Below are 20,307 nucleotides of genomic sequence, written 5' to 3'. Positions count from 1 at the left end.
GCAAGAATTGTGCATTCACATGATTAGTGAGGCGTGGTATTAAATTATTTGAGCTTTGTGCATAAATATATACTGAGAGAAGCTTTGTAACTGGGGACTTTGGCTATAGTTTTCTTCTTCATGGGCCAAATGCTCTGCTGCAGATAGGGCTAAGAGTATTTTGGTGGAGCAGCTGAAGAGCTGGTCCTCCTTGTGTGCGTGTTACACTGTCCCACACCCAAAGAAATGCCTCCTCATGTTTTATGGGTGGACTTTGCAGCTTGATTGGAAATAGAAACACAGTAAACAGCAACTGTGTCTCAGAAATATCCCCAGCAACACAAACTGTCACTATTTCAGCTCCTTTCCAAGGCTGCTTCTTAGGGGGCTGATCTGCAGCTATATAAAAGCACGGTAACATAAGCTGCAGCACCAGCCCTGGAAAATCTTGTAGTACAGCTAACAAATATCTGCAAAACCTTGTTTGTATGTATGTGCGCTTACGTTTAAGATGCAAACTTGTATCTGAGTGTGCTCGGCTCCCCGCAGTATATAGCTGCAAAGCTATTTTGAACATCTTGGAAAAGATGGGTTTGTAGTCTGATTTTCTTTTTTTACTGTGTTTTTCTCCCCCTGATGATGTTTATTAACATCCTCCCTGATGTCCAGCTACAAGGGATGGGCGCATAAAAGTTTACATGAAAATACATTTCTCTGTAAGTGCTCTCTCCCTGTGATTCTTTTACAGCTTTAACCAAAACCAGTTTCATCCTGTTTCATCCTCTAGCCCTCAGAGCTGATAGAGGGATATTTCACTTTAATCTACAATTCACCTTGTCCTTTCCATTTCTCACTTTGGTTTGCTTGTTGATTTGAAGGAGCGGGTGTGACCAGCCATCAAAGAGCCCTGTTGGGAGCCCACTGCCAGGGAGAGCGCCCTGGGGATAGCAGGAGGCACAGCCCTGACTCCTGCTTTTCATTCCAGCTTTTTCCATTTGAGCACACCAGCACATCCAGAAGTCTCCTTGCTGACCACTAGTGACTGGAAGCACTGAAACAGGAGCTTGGAGTCGAGGCCAATGATTCTCTCTTCTGCTTCACTCCCCGAGCCGGGACCTGTGGTCGGCTCTCCGGACATGGTTCAGTGCATTCAGGGACGTGCTGGACATGAAGGATTTGCCTGTTTGACAAAAGAGCTGCTGGTGCCTCAGGCAGCTGGCACCTCTTTGGGCCACTTGTGTTCTCCTCAGCAAAGAGCACAGAGGGCAGATGGGAATATGGAGGGAATCTCGTTAGACTGAGCCAAGGAAGACGGAAGAGCTGAGCTCCAAGGCTGACTCTGTGTCCCTGGGACAAGAGAAAAATGTGTGTGAGAGCAGTGCACCTCCATCTTCTTTCTCCCACCCCTTTTCCTTAAAGATTTAATGATTCTCTGTGAGTCTGGAGGCACACCTGCCATCTAGCCACCTTGCAATGGCTTTGTTGGGGACAGGACTTTGGTCAGGAGGTTATGTTCTTGTCCAACTTACTTTAAAGCACAAGCTAACGAGGTGCTGTAATAATTATTTCAAAGCAGTTTTGGAGGAAAAGCTGTGCTACTTGCTTTAGCCACCTCCTAACTTTCCTTTTTTCTTCTTTAGTTCTGTCCCCTTCCAGAGCTAGAGTATATAGGGCAGACCTGGACATCCTTAACCAAGGCAGTGAAAACTTATGGACACTGAGATTCCAGGAGCAGTAGATGGATTTGGGCAAAGTTCTTGTTCTTTTTCGCAGATTCTGCTAGTAGAATTGAGTTTGGTTTGGTTAGATTTGACAGGGAATATCTTTATCACCATTTCTAAGGATCTTTGCCCTGCCTCTAAAAACAAATGTACCAAACACAGCAGTAAAAACAAGCCCTACCCAGTGTTATTTATCTGGTTCCTTTCCTTGATGGAGTTTTCCCCTCTGCAATACAAACAGTATCTTTGGATGTTTTAGATTCAATATAAGATGCTTTCAAAAATCAGTTAGATACCATGTCCTCTGGTAGCCAAACTCCATTAGAAAACAGTTTGAATGTAGTTATGTGTAAATAGAGCTGAAAGAGTCTTTCTTATCTCTTTTACTTAATCCTAGTAATGTCTGTAGGCTGAAGCTCCAGCAGGTCCCTGGGTAGTTTGGGAAGAAAAATGTGGGAGTTGTGCTAAGCCACCTGAGAAGGAATTGCAGCCAGTAAAGCCAACAGCCCCTTTGAACCTCTGGTACATCATCATAACACAGGTTTTAAAAGTGATAATTATTATTTCTGGTACCCTAAGCTGGGAATGTGTACTGTCAGCTGTTGTGGAAACAAATCAAAAGACAGTCATTTTCCTAACCAATGTAAATCTTCTTTTCTGCTTAAAGGGGAAGTGATTTTGAAGAGCTGTATTTTTTTTTTCTATCGTTATGTTTTAGTTCCCTTCACCCACCTTTCCCAGAATCTTCTGTGTAGCTAAATCGTAAAATAATTGCAGCTGCAAAGCTAAGAGTAAGGCCAGGAATAGGTTCCAAGTGCATATTTACAGCTGCCCTTACCAAAGCATCCTGTCTTCTTCAACACTGAGTCTGTTCTCCATGAGTTAGAATCAGAATATCCATGAATCTCCTTTTGGAGATATCAGGACCTCTCTTAGGTGTCTGGGTTTGAGGAGGTTTTTGTGTTTGTGAGGATGGATGCATGTCTCTACACGACTGGCCATCAAAGCTGTGACTTTTGCAATTCTTACTAATTATGTTTTTGTCTCTCCTGATTATTTTGTACTACTTCTCTCCAGTGATTTCTTTCTAAAAGGCTTCTGTTGTGAGCCATTAATGTCAGTGGGCTCAGCCCTGCTATCGTGTGGTGCAGAGGAGTGGGAAGAGGGTATGACTTTGCAGAAACATAGGGTTACCTCCAACCACAGAAATCAGGCTGTAAAAATGATGAATATCTCTCTTCTGTCATCCATAGATCTGACAGTTTTGTATAACTTATGAATTAAACATCTGGGAGGTGTAGATTTTTTTTTTTTTTTTTTCTGTTTAACAGTCACCAAAACCGAGGCCGATAAGTCGTTGAATAATTTTCGGTCACCCTGTAACATTACAACAAGTTTTGGGAGCACATCCCTGGATTGTCTCTCTTAACAGAAATGACAGAATCGTCATTAGTGAGATCAAGGTGGCACCTGGTGCTGTGTCTTAACCATGAGACTTTAACCTTAAGCTCCATGCAGAACAGACAGGACCTTTACTGCAGAGGCCTCATGGAACAGACCCTGACAAAGTAAACAGTGTGACACTTAATTTATCTACCCCAGAAACATGAAGGGCTCAGTCGACCTGATGGGATCTGTGGTTCCAGGGAGTCTAGGTATTTAAAACGTGATGCTCAGCCTGCTAAGCCATCCCCTGCAGCTTTCCTTAGTGCATAAGATATGAAAAAAATCTCCTGTCCTGCAAAACAGATATTAAATTGGATACTCTTTCACCCTGCCATGATAAGAAACGCGGCAGAGAGAGGCAGGAAAATGGAATGCTGCTTAGAAAGAAAATATATTTGAATCTAACATAAAAATTGGTGAGATAGGAGGATTTTCAAAGCTAGTAGCAATCCCCTCCCCAATGAGTTGCTGAAAATTCAACTCTCCCTGTAGTTTTTGCACTGGATTGTGAATAAAAATGGTTGTGATTGATGAAGCGTTTGGTGTCTCACTGTAAGTTGGTCAAGAGGGACTTCTAAATCACCCAAATGAAATATTGCATTATCATGAACGGTAACATGTAACTGTTAAGTATGCCGTTGCTTATCGTAAGCTCAGGCTCCTCTGGAGCTCTACCCTGCGAGAAATCTTCATGAGCATTGGAGCAGAGAGTCTCCACACAGCCTGGCAGTGCACAGGCCCTTCCCTTCCCTTCCCTTCCCTTCCCTTCCCTTCCCTTCCCTTCCCTTCCCTTCCCTTCCCTTCCCTTCCCTTCCCTTCCCTTCCCTTCCCTTCCCTTCCCTTCCCTTCCCTTCCCTTCCCTTCCCTTCCCTTCCCTTCCCTTCCCTTCCCTTCCCTTCCCTTCCCTTCCCTTCCCTTCCCTTCCCTTCCCTTCCCTTCCCTTCCCCCCTCTGAGACAGTGGGCAGGGGGTTGATTTTTCAGATTTGAAAGGAGAAAAAGGCAATGTCCCTTTGCTGAAGGCTATGGACCCGTTAGTCAGGTTTGAGAAGCCTTGGCAGTGAATTACTCCCTCCTCTATGGAGCTCATTACATTGCTATGTTGCATATTGTTGTGTTTTTGGTTTTGGGTTGGTTTTTTTTTTTTTGTTTTTTGTTTTTTTTTTTTTTTTTTTTTGTTTGTTTGTTTGTTTTTTTTTTTTTTTTTTTGTTTTTTTGCATAAAGTTTTTTTACCAGTGCTGTACATGGGATGATAGGTGAGAAGAAAAAGTTGATGCTTCATGGGAAACCCACAAAATAGTGTTAGAAAAAGAAAGTAATTTGTACTTTCTTTACTAACACAAAGAAGTGGCTGATATTACTCCTATTAAAAAGAAAGAGACCCATGCCTCACATTGAAAAGCCCTGTATTCACAGTGGGACTGAAAGCCAATCCAGTTGGGCTGAAGTTTTCTGTGTCCAGAACTTTCCACGAAAGCCTCGGCAGCTCTTTCTCAGAAAAGGATTAGTGAAATAGATGTTGCTTGGCTGAGTGAGAACACAAAACACCAGTTAGCCAAACTGCCCTAGGATTTTCCATGTTTTAGGGCTAAAATGTGGAAATGGGGAGGGAGGTTATCCTTAAGTCCAGGATTTTGCTTTGGATATGCCTGCACATCCTGATTTCAGACTGGCCAAGCTACAGGTCTCCAAAAAGTGTAAGTGACCCTCAGTATGAGCAAGGTGACATGCTCAAGCAGTCATGGTTCATTTCTCTGGCTTTCTTGTCCCTGTCTGCTCCTTTTCCTGCTTCCGAGCTGCCTGTGTCTCCTCTCTATTCAAATCAGGTGGCTTCCTGTACCCCTGCCCGTCCCTGTGCTGGGGGGCAGAGAGGCAGAGGACGAGGCAGTAGGTGGGGAATGGTGCCATCACCTGCCTCCCACTGAAGTCTTTTACCTGCCTGTTCTCATGTCTGTGCTCCAGCACATGGGAGCTTGGTGACTTCTCAGAGAAGTGGTGATTGGGGTTGCTTGTCATGGTAGAACAGTGATGATTGCTGTTTCCAGGAGTCCCTCAGGAGTTTTGGATTTTTTTTTTTTTTTTTTTTTTTTTTTTTGCCAGCATTTGGACTTTGGCAGAATGCTCAGCAAGAGCAGACTTCAGTACAAATGGCTAAAATTTGTCAAATTCACTGAAAATAAGGTAATTGGGATGGGACGTGCGTGGTATGTTGGGTGGTATTAGTGGTGACACCTGTGCAAGTATGCAAGTATCATGCTTGAAAATACTAAGAGTTTAATCAGTGTAAAGTTAGAGGAAAGTGTTCAGTGTGTGTTAGTCTTGGATGCTGTTGGGGTGAAGGGCTTGGAGGAAGAGGAGACAGATGAAGCTGGGCCTGCACTGGTCCCCTACCAATAGTAACCTTAGCTCATGAACCTAAAGTGAAACAATCGTTAAACTTCTATCTGAGTAGGAAAGCTTCACATTTTCTTAACAGAACAGATTCTGTGGCTACTAATTTATTACTGCAATTTAAGAAACAGACGTCTGTCTGACATGTGCCATGCAGTTCAGTAGGTCACTAGTGACATCATCCTTAAAATCGTTATCTTTGCAAACCGTGCATTTTGCATAAAAGCTTTTATTTATAGTCAGTCATTAAAATTGGACCTGATATTTACTTTTCTTCTGATTAGGTTAAAGAGTGAATATGAACAAAAAGTACCCTCCTGTTAGCACCAAGCAGTTTGCAAAGTGTGCTATTCACATCCAGCCTTTCTAAAGGAATTATGTTGAACCATTATGGTGTGTGTTGGTTAATGCATTTGGTTTTTTCACTGCTTAGACTGAATTCATGTCACAAGGGGTATATTTTACTTGGTTTTGTCCTTACAGGTTCTTGTCCTCACTGCTCAGCAGCTGGAGCCTGTGCTTTGCAGTGGAAGTGTTAGACTTGTAGAGAAGTGCCATTTTAAAGGATGAGGAGACTGCTAATGGGTCTCCTCCTTTGCTCTGAGGTTATAGTAGCAGGAGGTCCAAAGCAGTCCTGGTTCCTGTCTGTGTGTGAGTGTTTTGCAGGGCCAAATTCTGAATTGTCCCATTGCCCAGCCCCTGACGTGGTGGGTGTTTGACCCAAGGCAAGGGAACAGATTCCTTGGGTGCATCTCTCTAGAGCATGAGACATCCTAAGGCACAGATGAGGTCCTCAAAGGATGCCCTGAGTTGCACTGCAGGATATCACCACCCAACAGCCTGTTGTTCTACTGGCCATGGCTTACAGGGCAGCACAGCCCTAAAGGGCCAGACACAACAGCTCCTTTCAAGGGTCAAGATCTTGGGGTATCCACAAACTCTTTTCCCACATTTCCTCATCCTCCTGTCCTGCCTTACCCTTGATACCAAAGGTCATGTTGAATCTTACACTCTGTGAGTGCTGAAAAATAGTGAACATGGGTGCTGGTAACTTTTCCACCCCGGTTTTCCCCATGGAAGCTCCAAGGTGGTACGGAGCTCCATCAGGATGGGTTGGGCAGGATCAGAACCTGGGGGGACCCGGGGGCTTCTTGCTGGGCTGGAGAATGCGTGAGGTGAGAGAAGAACCCTTCAAAACTGAGAGGCAGTTTAATAACGGTAATGAAAATGATTTTTGACCAAAAATTATGTATTACCAGTTGGCTGAACTGCACAGCATCCTTTCTTAATATTAGATAGGGCTGGGTTGTTTTTTTCCCCCAGATCTTACTGCTAAGATCACTGGCCCATTTCAATTTTTATTGAAACAAATAAACCCAATAAAAACACTTATGCTGAGAGCTGAAGCTCCGCAATAGAAAAAAATAAAAATCACTCCGTATTGAATTTATTGATTTATTTATTTACTCCAACTGGAAAATTGAGTATTGTGTTAATGTATTTTATAAGAATCACGGTGCTCGATGAAATGGCTAATTTATTTTAGCGTATACATAAATAGCTAGCAATTTTCAGTGAGACAGGCTAATGAAAATGATGCCATGAAATTGTCTATACTATGAGGAGTGATGGAGTCAAGTTATTATTGGTTGAGTGCTGCGACGTAGTGAACTGGCCATCATGTCTTTGAACTTTTGAACTGCTACTTGGTCGTGTGATTTATTGATTTTGGTATCAGCGTGTTAACTTTTTATTTTTGTTGGGGGGGGGTCGCACACGCCGCACGGATGAGTAACTCACTGCGTAATTTCATAGATGTTTAGGTTAAACAAGATGGTTGAAAAATTTAAAGCCTGCTAACGGAGCAGGGTTACGCCATGTGGAAAGGCAGAGAGATGCTTGTAGGTACCATTAGATGTCAACACTGATGTTCTGATTGCTGCGGATTAGCTGAATACAAGTGAACTTGGCAGGGTAAGTGTGCATCGTATTTGTCAGAGAAACGTTGCCTTTGTTCTAAATTAGGTGCGTGATCTCATAGCAACTTTGTTTGCCTATCTACCTTCAACCTCTGCTCGTGCAGTGTGTTATCAGGCGGTGCCTGGTACGGGCAGAGCATCCTCTCTCCTCTCAGCCCTTCCCAGAGGCGCGCTCCACGTTGCCGGCTGTTGCTCGACGGAGGATGCTCGCTGGCGGTGCAAACAGCTCGACAGCTCCTGTTGGACTGTTGTACCAGAGAGCTGCCCCCATCCGCAGTCACCCAGACGTGTAAACTTGTTTCATCTCCTAGCTGTGATCCCCTGGCAGGCTGGCTGTAGTGCTGAGCCTCGCAGGCAGCGCTCGCCAGCGGCTGCCTCATCCCTCGGTGCGAGGAGATGCTACACTTGTTGTTGCTGGTGGTTTGCTTAGGATGTGGAATTCAGGCATCAAAATAATATTGTTTGACCATAGCATTTTCTTGCTGCAGAACTTTTCTCTCGATCGTGCTGGTAGGGGACCCTTTGCATGGCGGCTGCTCTGAGCTCTGTTTCTGATTAAACCGACCAACTTGACACCTGCATTTTACAATTTGCTTAAAGTGCTTTATCCTGTAAAAACAGCGATTTCAAAGCTTTAAAGCCAGCAGACTTGCAGGGGTTTGCACAACTTAGCTCATCCCACCAGTTCGCTGCGATTGTGCAAAACACGACTGGACTTTTCTACTCTACTTGACCCCTGTTTTCAGAATTACAATTTTAGTGTCTGTCCTTCCCGTCCCTACTAACTCCCTTTTTCTGCTGTGGGTCTTGGCAATGCATACGAGCGTTATTGTATTTTTTTCCCCAATTCTGAAACTGACATGTCTTTATTTGGATATTAAAAGTGCTCCCCCCCTTTCCCCTTCGACCCAAAGCATTTCCAGCAGCCTCGCGGTGAGAAAATTGGGAAGCTGGTACCACTTGCCTCTCCCTTTCCACTCCCCTTTGCCTCTCCATTCTTTTAATTTTCTTAATATATATATATGTTTAATTTTTAAGAGATGGGCTGTTTAAGCCAGGAAACAAAACTGGTGGGAAAACGCTAAAAACAGGACTGACACCAACACCATTAGCCGGGCGGGGGGGGGGGGGGGGGGAAGAAAAAAAAAAATTCCATTTCATTGCAACTCTGTTATTGTTTACTTTGCCATACACATCCTAATATGGTTACCTCCCTGTCAAAGCGGCCGAGCCGGGCTGAGGGGCCCCCTCGGGGAGACGCTTCCAACTGCTGCTCAGACAATAAGAAACAAACGGCGCAACTCCACAAAAGGGCTGCCCGGAAAATAAGTGTCAAATAAATCCTGCCGAACTCTTCCTTTTTTTTTTTTCTTTTTTTTTTTTTTTTTTTTTTTTTTTTTCCCCGCGGCACCCGGCCCCCGCCGCGCGTGTGTGTGTGTGTGTGTGTGTAACCTGCGGGGTTTGGGGGGGCGGCTCCCGCGGATCCCCCCGCGGCCGGGGCCGGGCCGGGGCCGGACGGGGCGCGGCGGGAGCGCTCCCGCTCCGCTCCGCGGCCGCGCAGCCAGCGCTGCCAGGTGGTGCCGAGCCCTTCCCCGGGGGCCGCCCGCCCGCCCCGAGCCGCGGCCGCGGAGCCGCTTCTCTTATCTGCAGCGCCAGAACAAAGGTAGGTTGTTCAACTCCGCGCTCGTACCCGGGGGAGGGACAAGTTATTTTTGGAGGGTTGTCTTTCCCAGTGCATGACTGGTTGACCTAAAAGGAGAAGGGAGAGGGGAAAAAAAAAAAAAAAACAGGCGGAAAAAAAAAAAAAAAAAGAAGCCCGGCACCGTCACCCCACCGGCACAGCGCGGGGCGGGCAGGGGAGCAGCGCGGCGCGGCGTAGTTTTATTTTTATGCAACTTAAAGAAGCCGGATTCCCCCCCTCCCCATTCCCTCCCCCTGTAAAATGCCCAGCTATTTCTAGAAAATTTGCGTTGCTGAAATACTTTAATCTGTGTGCTCTATTTTATTCTTCTAAGTATTTTTTCTCCTTTTATTTTCTTTTTTTTTCTTTTTTTTTTTTTATTTTTATTTTTTTACGTTTGTGATTTTATGAGCACATATTCCTCTTAGCGGCTATGAATTTCTATGAATTCTAAATAAGCTTTTTCTAGGGATGAAACGTGAGGGGTATTTTTACACGAGGATTTCAACTTTTCGGTTGACATAATCTGAAGGTACCACAGCCTTTTCTGCGACTGTTCAAGTGCTTCCCTGCCCTGCAAGGAGTTATCACATTGCTTAAACCAGCCCTTTATGCCATCATTTTTCTTTTTTTATTCTTTTTTTTAAGCCTGTATGTTGCTCAGCTTCAGCGGATGCTTTTCTTCTCCTCCAAACTGAAATGCTCTCAGGTTTTGCTGTGCTTCTCGGTTTGTTTTGAGCACGTAGGAAAATATTAATACAGAGCAGTGAAAAAAGAAACATTGATGCGTCTTCCGTTCAGGGGAGTCGGCAAACCTGTCCACTTCTATGCCGGGAAGTACAGAGAGCAAATCCATAATTCAGTGCAGGAGCAAATGAATTCACGGCGATGCATAGGATGGGTATTATGTAACTTAATAAGAAATGTGGTTTTGATCGTAGGAGCGGACGCTGTGCTTGTAGGTATAAATATCAAATCTAGGTAAGTCTGTGGAAGAGCACTTTTCTTCCAGCCTGCATTAAGCAGCGTTGTCTTCAATCCCTAATTCTTATGGGATTTTGGGAGGGAAGCAGCTTCTTCCTAAATTGAGTATCATTCAAAAAATCTTTTAAATACCTGTTGTGTACTTGGTTGCTTAATTGGCTCTCCTTCTTCCTGTCTCTGCTGCCTGCTTTCCCCAGTTATTATGGGATCTCTAGATTTATTTTTTTTTAGGAAGTCTCAGTTCCAGGTCAAACCTGGATAGCAAAGATGTTCTTTTTTTCTTTTTCCTTTCCCCCTCTGCTAAAATATTATTTTTCACATATTGCTGTAGATTTCTTTTCTCTGCCTTTTTATTTATTTTTCTCTTAAGCTGTGCAGCCTGACCTCTGCTAATCAGAAACTCTTTTTAAAATTTAAGACCAAGCCAGGTAATGTAAATAAACTTTTGTACCCGCAAACTTTTATCCTATAAAACTGGGATTGATTTTTCTTAAAAAGAAAAGACATTGCAACTCACTAATGGTAAACACAAATAAATGTGTTTTGTAAAATCAAAGGGTGTCTTTTTAGACACATTTCTAGTTTTTGCTTTTTGGGCCTTGTAGGGGATGATAGGAATTAGTAGCCTTTAATTAGACGTGGAGATATTCACATTTTACAGGGATTTATGTTAGAACATGGAATGGCGGGTGGCTTGTTTCCTCATTATGAATACTCCCTGCACATAATGAGGTTCATCATTAGTTGATGGAGTGAATTTGCCCTAGCTCTACCTTGAAAGGCACATAATTTACATACTACTTCAGAGCTTAGGCTTTAATGGATTCCTCGATGAATAAAATGAAAAGCTACTTTCTTTAAATTTTTGAACAGTGTTTTGATAATACGGATTTAATAAGACATTCAATTTCCTTGTTAAGTATATTTGAAAGTGCATTCCCAATTTTAGCACAAAATATACTTCCCTATGTTGCTTCTTATAATATTGGGTAATACATAAGCAAATGTACACCAGTGTAAACATTTTTGGGGACGTAGAGGGTTTATTTTACCCCGTGTGTGAGGTGCCACTGGGCTCCTTTGGCCTGGTCTCCAAGCATAGTGGAGCTCACCTGCACTGTTAAAATATCACAGAGCAGACCTGCTCCCCTGTTAAAGCTCGTGCTGCCTGAGGAATGCTTTAACTGTGTATTTGCTGTGCACATTTGCAGTGATGCATCTTTGGAAATGTGTTGCTGGCTGCCAGGCTGACAGTGACAAACCCTCCGGTCCCACCTCCCTATTTATTTTAATGAGACGAGAACAGCAAAAACTTCTCTGGTGCAGTTCCACCTCTGGAACTGCTGCGTAGATGTGATTAGATTAGAGTAAATTGAATTGTAGGCTGCCTGATGTGTTATCATGTCATCAGCTTACTCCAGCCCTGGTCTACAGGGTAGAGTTAGCGAGACATCCTCATCTTCTTCCTCTTCCCTCCGTGTGTAGGGGGGGCTGTGCATGTCCCATGTGTGGGGCAGGCTGGGCACAGCCAGCACCTCTCCCCACTGACACTTGCCAGTGTGGTGGTGCAGTTGAGAGGCAAAAAATACGAAGGGAAAGCTTGTTTTGATAGAATGTTTTATTACCTGAAAAATGATGAGCATATATTAACATTAATAGAATAGTCTGTGTCATTCTTTTTTAGGCAATTTACCTCCGCCACAGACCTGTCTGCTTCAAAATCTTTCTCTGTTCTAAAACATATATTTGTTTAGGGAGTTTTCATTGAAGTGTACATGACAATTACAGCTGTTCATTAACAAAATTGGGTATTTGTTTTAAACTTTAACCAATCACTTTGATATGCTAATTATGGTGTAATTTAATTTGAGCCCTGTAATGATGATGCCGTTATTATGGACATAAATGATGCAGTTAAGCTGAGAGTAATCTCATTTGCATACTGTACATGCCAGTAAATTAAGCCCTTTCTTCGACTGCTTCAGCTTTAATTTTCCACTTCTTTTCACACAGCGCCTTTTCAGCCAGTCTCTTATAAGCCCACTTTGTAATAGTGCTGATGACTGTTTGATGTGGAGAGTTGCTGCACCACAATAATGCAAGACACAAGATGTAACATTTAAAGGATTCATTATCTTACTGAGTGTTGCTTTAAGAAGCTGGGATTAACAAGGGTGGAAGTGTCCTCTCCGTGGAGCCATGTGGGTCTTCCAGAAACAAATGCAATCTTTATTTTTTTTCCCCCCTTTCTCTTGGTGTACCCTTACAGTGAAAGGGTTTCAGTAAGGCCTCATGGTATTTCTCAGGAATGAACGAAGACACTATCAGAGCTCTATAGTACAACATTTGACCTTCTCTGTAGGGTATTCTGTGGTGCTCCACTGTTGCAGAAAAGTTATTGGATACAATTTGCAATATAATAGAGATGTGAGATACCAGATTATTTCTCGTGTTGGGTATGTGGGCTCCAGATCTACCTGTGTGAGTACAGCAATGCAGAACTGAAATCTACATTCGTTTTTTTCTTTCTGTTTACTCGCCAGTTTCTCCTTCCATGGCCCTTACAGCAGTTGACCTTAGAATCAGGTTAATTGCATATTCAAATTTTAAAACATGTTGTTGCATCTGGTCTTATTAGTGAAAACTTGTGTTTTGAAAGAAGAAGAATCACCAACACCAAACAAAAATGAACTGCGTAAGTGCTGACTTCAATAGTTAATCTTTTCCAATTTACCATGTTGTCATTGAGCTGAAGTATTCTCATAACACTGTGGCATACAAAGAAATCATGTGAAATAAACAGGGCTCTTTTTATAGCTGCTTACTATTATGGTTAGATATTTTCATAGTTTAATACCTCTGGAAGTAAAGCGCGTCTCAAGTTTTTCGCAGCAGTTGGCCTCTCAGAAAGCCATTGTTGTGTGGGTAACCAAGTTAACTAAAGATCATTATGAAAACCTCACAATCCTTTCCTTGCACAGGGTCCCATGACCAAAAATAGCTTGTGTAGTTGCCCACAAACATGCAAGTTAATAACTTCCTGGGTGAACAGGGTAAAAGCTGCTGATTTCCAAGGCACGCACGTCACCCTGGCCTCCACCCCTTCGGGGTGCACAGCAAACAGATGGGAGGGTCCATGCTCACTGCCTGGACAGTATTTTATGAGACTTCAGTTTTTATGGACGTCACCTACGCTTGGTTTCAGTTCTGCATTTCTCACATGCCATCTTGTTTTCCAGCAGCCCTTCCATGGTAGCCTGGCCATGCATGAGTGCAGGCTGGGGCTGTTTGTGGTGAAGTGCTGTGTGATGATGATCTGACTGCCCTATTGAACCCCCTGTGTCTGGTTTAAAACCCCAGGAATCATTCCTAACAAGCCCACTGCTCTGGCCACCAGCTGCCCTGGCATGCAGGTTTTCAGTTCTCCTTGTATACATCTTCCACACATGGCTGATGTGAAGAAAACCAAGGAGATGAGTATGAACACAGAGTTGGCTTTCACAGACCCTTTGCTTTTCACCCATAACACCAAAGCTAAGAAGGTAACACCTGCCAGCTACTTCTTCAGGGTGGACTACACCAGGGTGCAGTGTCAAATCTTGGGGTCTGCTTCCAAAGCAAAATGTGTCCCAAAAAGGAAAGGCCTCCCCATTGCCTTTTCAGAGGCTGTCCTTGTAGACATGGGCTTCATACACGAGCACACTCAGGAGACAAAACCCAGCAGCTGTTCCCTTTGTGCTCACACCCAGAGCTGCTCAGGTTGCTGGCAAAACTGGGTGCAAGCTGTCTCCACCCAGGGCACAGGTAGAGAAAGGGTTTCTCACAGCACAGGACGATGCAGACTCTCTCCAGAAACTCCATGAAGTCAGAAATTCTCTAGAATAATGCTGGAAAAAATTGACCTCTAAAGCTCATGAAAAAGAGTTTGCAATTTTGTGTATTTCAGCAGTACCCCTATGGCTGTAGCCTTTGTTGTCCCTCTAAAGTTAGTGTATGTGTTGCTTTAGGATGTCACTGGCTGCAAATGATGTGTCATGTCTTCAGTTTCTGTAGGAATGAGTATGCTGAGCATCTGTCTCTCGTGTTATGGGGGGATTTCTGTCCCAAGCAGACAATGCCAGTAGGATAGACTGAGAGTTGGGCTAAGAGACTCTCTTTTGGTGCTTGTTAGTGTTCTATGAATGCAATGATGCTGCAGTGTGATGTGCAGAACTTTGGTGTTAATCTTCTTGGGAGGTAAAATATTTCTTCCAAAATGGTTTCAATACCTTGCCCTTAAAAAAAATCACATTGTAAGAGTTGTCTTCACAAAAGAGATTTCAGGCATAGGTTTTCCTACTCTCTTTGTCCTAATGAAACACATATCCTTCCTCCCCTCACAGGGCCTTTTGAGTTTATTCTGGATAAAGAAATTCATTTATGAAGATTTTACCTTTATCATCCTCCCTCTTTAATCTCATCCTGGATTGCAATTTTCAGTAAGTTTCTCCTGCCACACTTTCCAACATATGAACCTTTTGAACCCAATCAGGTGGGAAATTAAAAGCTATACCAGTTCTGATGATGTACTGTGCAGCCCTGTTTGAGCATTTCAGTGTAATTCAGGATTGCTGGGTTTAAAGAAGTTTTTCACCCTGGGTAATGGTAGCTCTCTGCAGAAAGTTATTTCGAGGAGTTTTGAGCTTTGTGGGAGATGGATTTCTTTTTCCAGCTTTGTTTACAAACTGCTTTGTTCTTACCCTTTTCCAGCAAAACAAGTGTTTCTTTACAGAAATATTTGTGGTTGAGAGCAAAGCCACTGAACCTGTCTCTAGAATTATAACTACAACAGATTAAGGAGTAATTTATCATATGTTAATATACTTACCCCATCAAAGTCATGGGCAAGACATAGAAACAAAATTAGGCCTCTGATCTCTGTCTCTGTAGAGTTTTTCAGCATCGAGTCTGCTATTGCTATCTGGAGGAAAAGCTCTAGGAATTTGTGATTGTATTAGTGATTTCTATTTAGTAGCTAAGGAGGACGGTTGTCTGTCACTGAAATTGCCCCAAGTGCCAGAGCTGCTGCCTTTTCCATGTTTGACTGAACTAAGTTGACTTTGAGTTCCAAAGTGTGAAGATTCCCTGCTCCCACACTTGTCAGTTTGTTCTTATTTGTACACACATCTTATCATGGCTGTAGATGGTAAATAGGTATTTGTGATGAAAAGCTTGGGCAGCACCTACAGATGATTTTCTTCTCCAGTGTGAGGGAGTCTCCTACAACTGTTCCCAACAGCAGGAGACTGGCTCACTTGGAGAGCCAGGTTTTGGGAGTCCAGGTGAATCTACCTGTTGCTGCTTCTCCTAAGTGTACAAGAAAGTCAAGCAGTGAAAGTCAAGTGCTAGTAGGGTTTCTTTAATCTGTGAACCTTTAGTTCTTCTGACTGCACCCTCTTCAAGCAGCAGCATTTTTTCCTGTGACTGGAGGATGTGAATGTCTCTCTAAACCGGCTGAATGGACAAAGCAATGTGATGGAAACACATAGAACAAACATGCTTCAAGCAGGAGAGTGAAGTTTCTCCAGCAAAGCTGTTAGAGAAAGGATTTGGGATAAAGCACACAGTTCAACCCCTTCCTTTGCACCTGTTATCCCTGTGCAACCTGGGGGCTATAGGGAGCAGCAGTGTAGGTAGGAACACCCTGGAGTGTCACCAGCTCTTCCCTGTGACATGTGCCTGCTTCTGGCTCTCCTGAATTTGATTTCACATTGGCTTTCCCTCCAAATGAAACACTTACTCTAAGGATGGTCTTTCAAAAGACCATGTTCTTTTTTTCCATAACTGCAAGTTCTTCAGCTGGGCTATTTAGGTAGTTTCCCGCAACCATCACTTTGAGGAAGATGAATGAAAAAATTCTGCTTTCAGGTGCATGGCCTAAATCAAAAGCAGCTCTGTTTGAGTTCTCTGAAGTCTGTCAGGGTTTTGCCATTATTAACAGCCATATAGCCCCAGGCAATGGTGCTCTGTTTTTCATGGGGGGAGAGCAGTATCTTCTGGCCCTGTGCTTCTCTGCTGCAGTGTGCAAGGGACAGCCACGAGCAAGGAGGGCTCCAACAGCTCTGGGCTTGGTGACATGGTCAGAGCTGATGGAGATGGGGCAGCCAGACTGGTCCTGTGTGACAGAGCCTGACCTGGAGGCAGTCTCCCAGCTGGGGAAACTTGCCTGTGTCTCTACAAACTCTTGGACTTTGGGACAAACAGCAAAGCTGACCATGAAGAGTTTCCTAGGCTTCACACTGGGGTAAGGCTTGCAGTGTATGATCAGCAAAGCTTTAAGACTTGTAGTGCAGCCCTTCCAGCTGTGGGATATTTCATGTGTTTGTTGGTATCTCCTTTGACAAAGGAGGTTAAATCAGAGTGGGTGTGCTACAGACTTGATGAGGGAAGGCAGTACTACAGAATGAGCAGCTCCCAGTGAACGGGGAGCTTTATATTGCATTTACAGTGAAACAAATGTAAAAAGGAAGAATGAAATGATAATAACCTAAATTGGTGCCAAATGTATGGAATTCCATGTGTGTGCAGTAAAGGGAAACCCAGCTCCTGTAGTTCTCCCTTGGAAAATAATTTGTTCTGTATTTAGAACCTATGTGCAGGATGACCATATAAATGCGGTTAAATGGCATAGGATTCTGATCAAAGGAGCAATTACAAGTAATAAAATAGGAAATATAATTATTGCTACAATTTCAGATCTTTTAGCTAGGGAGAATCCTAGCTGCAAGATGGAGAAAAAACCGTAACATGAAGAGAAGAAGAAACCTCCCCAAATTTCAGTTTGTTGGGCTCTATAAAAAGAGGTTGAAATATAATGACACATTTCCTAGAATCTCAGAATTCCCAAATAATTATCAGGGCAGAGTTGTGAACAACTTAACTCTTGGCTGAGCTGAATTAGAGGAGAAACTGAATTACCAGCTTCCACACAGGAAAATGTACCGAAGTCAGAGCTGTGGCTGGGTTATTTTCACCAAATGTCCAGCACATATGCTGCACTTGCTTTTATTGTTCACCGTTATGGTGTCATGTCTCGCTAGATTGTGCTTTGCTACACACCTCCACCCCCTAACAAACTGGCCCTATATGTGCATGTAGGCAGAATATAGGGAATTAAGCTGTGTGACAGTGAACTTCTGGGGGTTTTTATATGCTTGACAAATGTTTCTTAAACACGGTATAAATACATTGTACAGTAGAATTCAAGTGTTGGAGGGGCACGTTTTACTCCCAAAAGAAATGTGTGTATTTTGGCTTCGTGTTCCTCTGTCTTTTTTTCTTATCCTCTAAAAGAAATGTTTAGTATTTTAAAGGCACCTATGTTTAGATAATACAGGTTTGGACAGTATTTCTCCTCTGTATGTTGTAGAGTTCCTGCACGCCTGGACAAACCTCACCACCTAAAACCCTCAGGCCAGATTTTGGCATTCGGTGTCCTCAGAGGGAGGGATCGTAGCTGTTAATCCTGTAATAGTCAGATTCTTCAAGGTAGCATCTTCTGTCCTCCCACGGGTTAGATTCTCTGTTTTACCTGACAGCCTGAATATTTCTCTTCAAAGGGAACGTAAACTCTTCTGCAGGCTGGGCTCACCCTCGCTTCCCCTCGCCAGGTCTTGTCCGGGCACTTCTCTTGTTCCTCGGCCTTTTTGCCGTAGCTATTTTCTTCCTTCCTGGTTCCTTGGAGAAAATACACTGTATTTGTAAGGGCCTGTCCCTCCTAGCTCATTCCCAGGGGTCTGCCTGCCTTGCTAAGAGGCCTCTCCAGAGGAAAGGCAAGGGCAGCTGGACTGGTCCCATCACTCTTCGAACTGCGAGGTCATGCATTTGGTCCCCTTGCAGAAATGCCAAAGCCTATTTAGAGTCAGACATGTAAATACTCTGCTCAAAAATAATAATTAAAAAAACCAGTCTTGTGGCTGAGTTCTTCAGAGGAATGGGAACGTCAGCTGGCATTGGCTCTCACCTGTTTTGATAAGGCACTGCATTTTCAGCGGGTGTTTGTAAGCTCCAGATACTTGGGATGAAAATAGCTTCCTCATCCTGTTCCCTTGCCGCGGGTGGGCGAGTGGCTCAGAGGCACAGCAAGGGACATGGGTACCTTATCCCAGCTCCTTGTCTTTTCCAGTCACACTAGCTGGGTTGTTTGGAACCAATAAATGCTTCACTGCACGCTTGGCCCCATCACATCCATCCCCACGTTAAACTCTGCCATGGACAAGGGCTCCCTGTGCCCTATGAGTGCCAACAATACCAGCTCATCTGCTTTATGGAGCTGCTGTAAACCCCAGTTGAATGGTGGTTGTGAGGCACTTGGTACCCCTCAGATATGTGGGCCCTAAGAAACATTAGGAGCTTTTGTGTTTTTCCAGTGGAACTCTCCTTGCCCCTGTGCAGCTGATGCTCTGTGCTGTGGCACTGCACCTGAAGGCTTGGTAATGCTCTCAGGTGAACTTTGCTCACATGAGAGCCTTGGATAGAACACCCCCTCTAGAAAGCTGCAGGAAAAGTGTTTTGTTTCATTAGTATTTGGGGTGGAAATATGCTGTAGATTAATCCTCTTTGGAAAGAGATTAAGAAATGTTCTCTCCTCCTCCCTTCTCATGTAAGAGTAGGTAATGTTTATTCTTTCTTTATTAACTACAGACGTCAGAGAAAAAGGACTGTTGCCCTTTGATTTTATTTACAAGGCAAAAGTGAAAACTTGTTTGATCATATCATGGCTGTTTAGCTTCAGCGTAAGAGTGGAAGGGAACCTGTTTCCAACTCCTATCATGTCTAAATATAATTCTTCTTCTGTTTAGTTATCTCTGAATTTTAAATGCTGCATCCTTGGCCTTACTTATTTGTCAGGTTGAGTGAAATTTCTTCATGCTCTGCTTACAGAAATAAGCTATTTAAAATGAAATTGTCTCCGAGAACTAAGGGATTTTTGTGGGTGTCAAATCTGGAGTCCTGATTTCCACAGAAATGATCCCTTGTGGAGCAAAAACTGTTCTGAAAACTTGGGTTTGCTTTTCAGTGAGGCAGGAGGAGGCCTGGGGCTTGATAACTGTTCTGGGACCAGACAGCCTTTTTTTTCCCCTTGTTTCTTGCCAGCCTAGGGTAGAACTTGATAGAAGCAGAGGATTGCTCATGTGAGTTTTGCTGTGTGCCTCCAGCACACTCACCTGGGCCACTTGTGCCCAAAGTTGCCCATGATGCTCAGTTGGGAAAGCAAAGATCTCCAGCAGCTGTCTGCCCTGCTGTAGTGATGCTGGTCCTGGAAACACTCGATTTTCAGCAATCTCTGAAAATGTTACTTGTTAACAGAATAAAGGAGTAGCTTTCAGCTGCCCATTGATCACTGATAAGAGAGTCAGTTCTGACTCTTTGTATGTGTATCAGTTGTGAGTTTATTTGGTGCTGGGTTGTACTCTTTGTGACACAGAGCTGGGTCAGTATAAATCGTAGATGAGGTTGTGTGAGCGCAGCACAGAAACATTCAGGTGCTGAACAGCAGTGGTTCTTCAAAGAATAAAACACTATCAGGGCATTCTGTCCCCAGGCAGATGTGATGGAGGGCTGGCCTTACACCCAGGAGATGCTGTGTGCATTCCTCTGCATTTTGGTGTGTGGGTTCCTCTCCACCACTTACCCTGGCAGATCCCTGCATTCACCTAGAGATTGGTTCAGAGGAAAACACAATAGTTGGCCACTCTGGAAACTCTCTGATTCCTTAGACCTATTAAACCCTCAAACTGCACAGTGCCCAACTTAAGAGCCTGCAGGCTTTGCCCCTTTCTAATGGTTCAGCTTTTGCCTGGGGCACTTTCTGCTCTTAAGTGTTGGTCTCTCTTATACCTGGAAGAATTTCAGACTGGTTAGGAGGCTTTAACTCAGTGCAGTATTGTGGGGATAATTTGCCTAACTTAAATATATGGTGTAAAGACTTGATGATGGTCTAAAGTTGACAGGAAGGGTAGTATTAATCAGAGGACCTTGATGGTGCAATTAGCCTTGAGAGGGAAGCTTCAACAGTCTATACAAAAATTGAAATGTTCCTTTTTGTTAATCCAGGCTACATTTTGCCCTTTGGCAGACTGTGCACC

General features: G+C 43.7%; 1 protein-coding gene across 10 annotated transcripts in view; it reads left to right on the top strand.

The window, feature by feature from the left end:
* Positions 1 to 20,307, top strand: part of FOXP1 (forkhead box P1) — a 377,034-nt gene that overhangs the window by 172,711 nt on the left and 184,016 nt on the right. The window contains exon 1 of one of the 10 annotated variants that reach the window (XM_079316616.1): positions 9,084 to 9,178. The exons of the other annotated variants lie outside the window; for them this stretch is intronic. The gene's annotated coding sequence lies outside the window, so the exon portion shown is untranslated. Of the gene's footprint in view, positions 1 to 9,083; positions 9,179 to 20,307 lie in introns of those variants that run through there. 10 annotated transcript variants of the gene reach the window in all.

Source organism: Erithacus rubecula (assembly GCF_903797595.1).
Source record: "Erithacus rubecula genome assembly, chromosome: 13".
Lineage (NCBI taxonomy): Eukaryota > Metazoa > Chordata > Aves > Passeriformes > Muscicapidae > Erithacus > Erithacus rubecula.
This window is presented reverse-complemented; position numbering and strand designations above follow the sequence as displayed.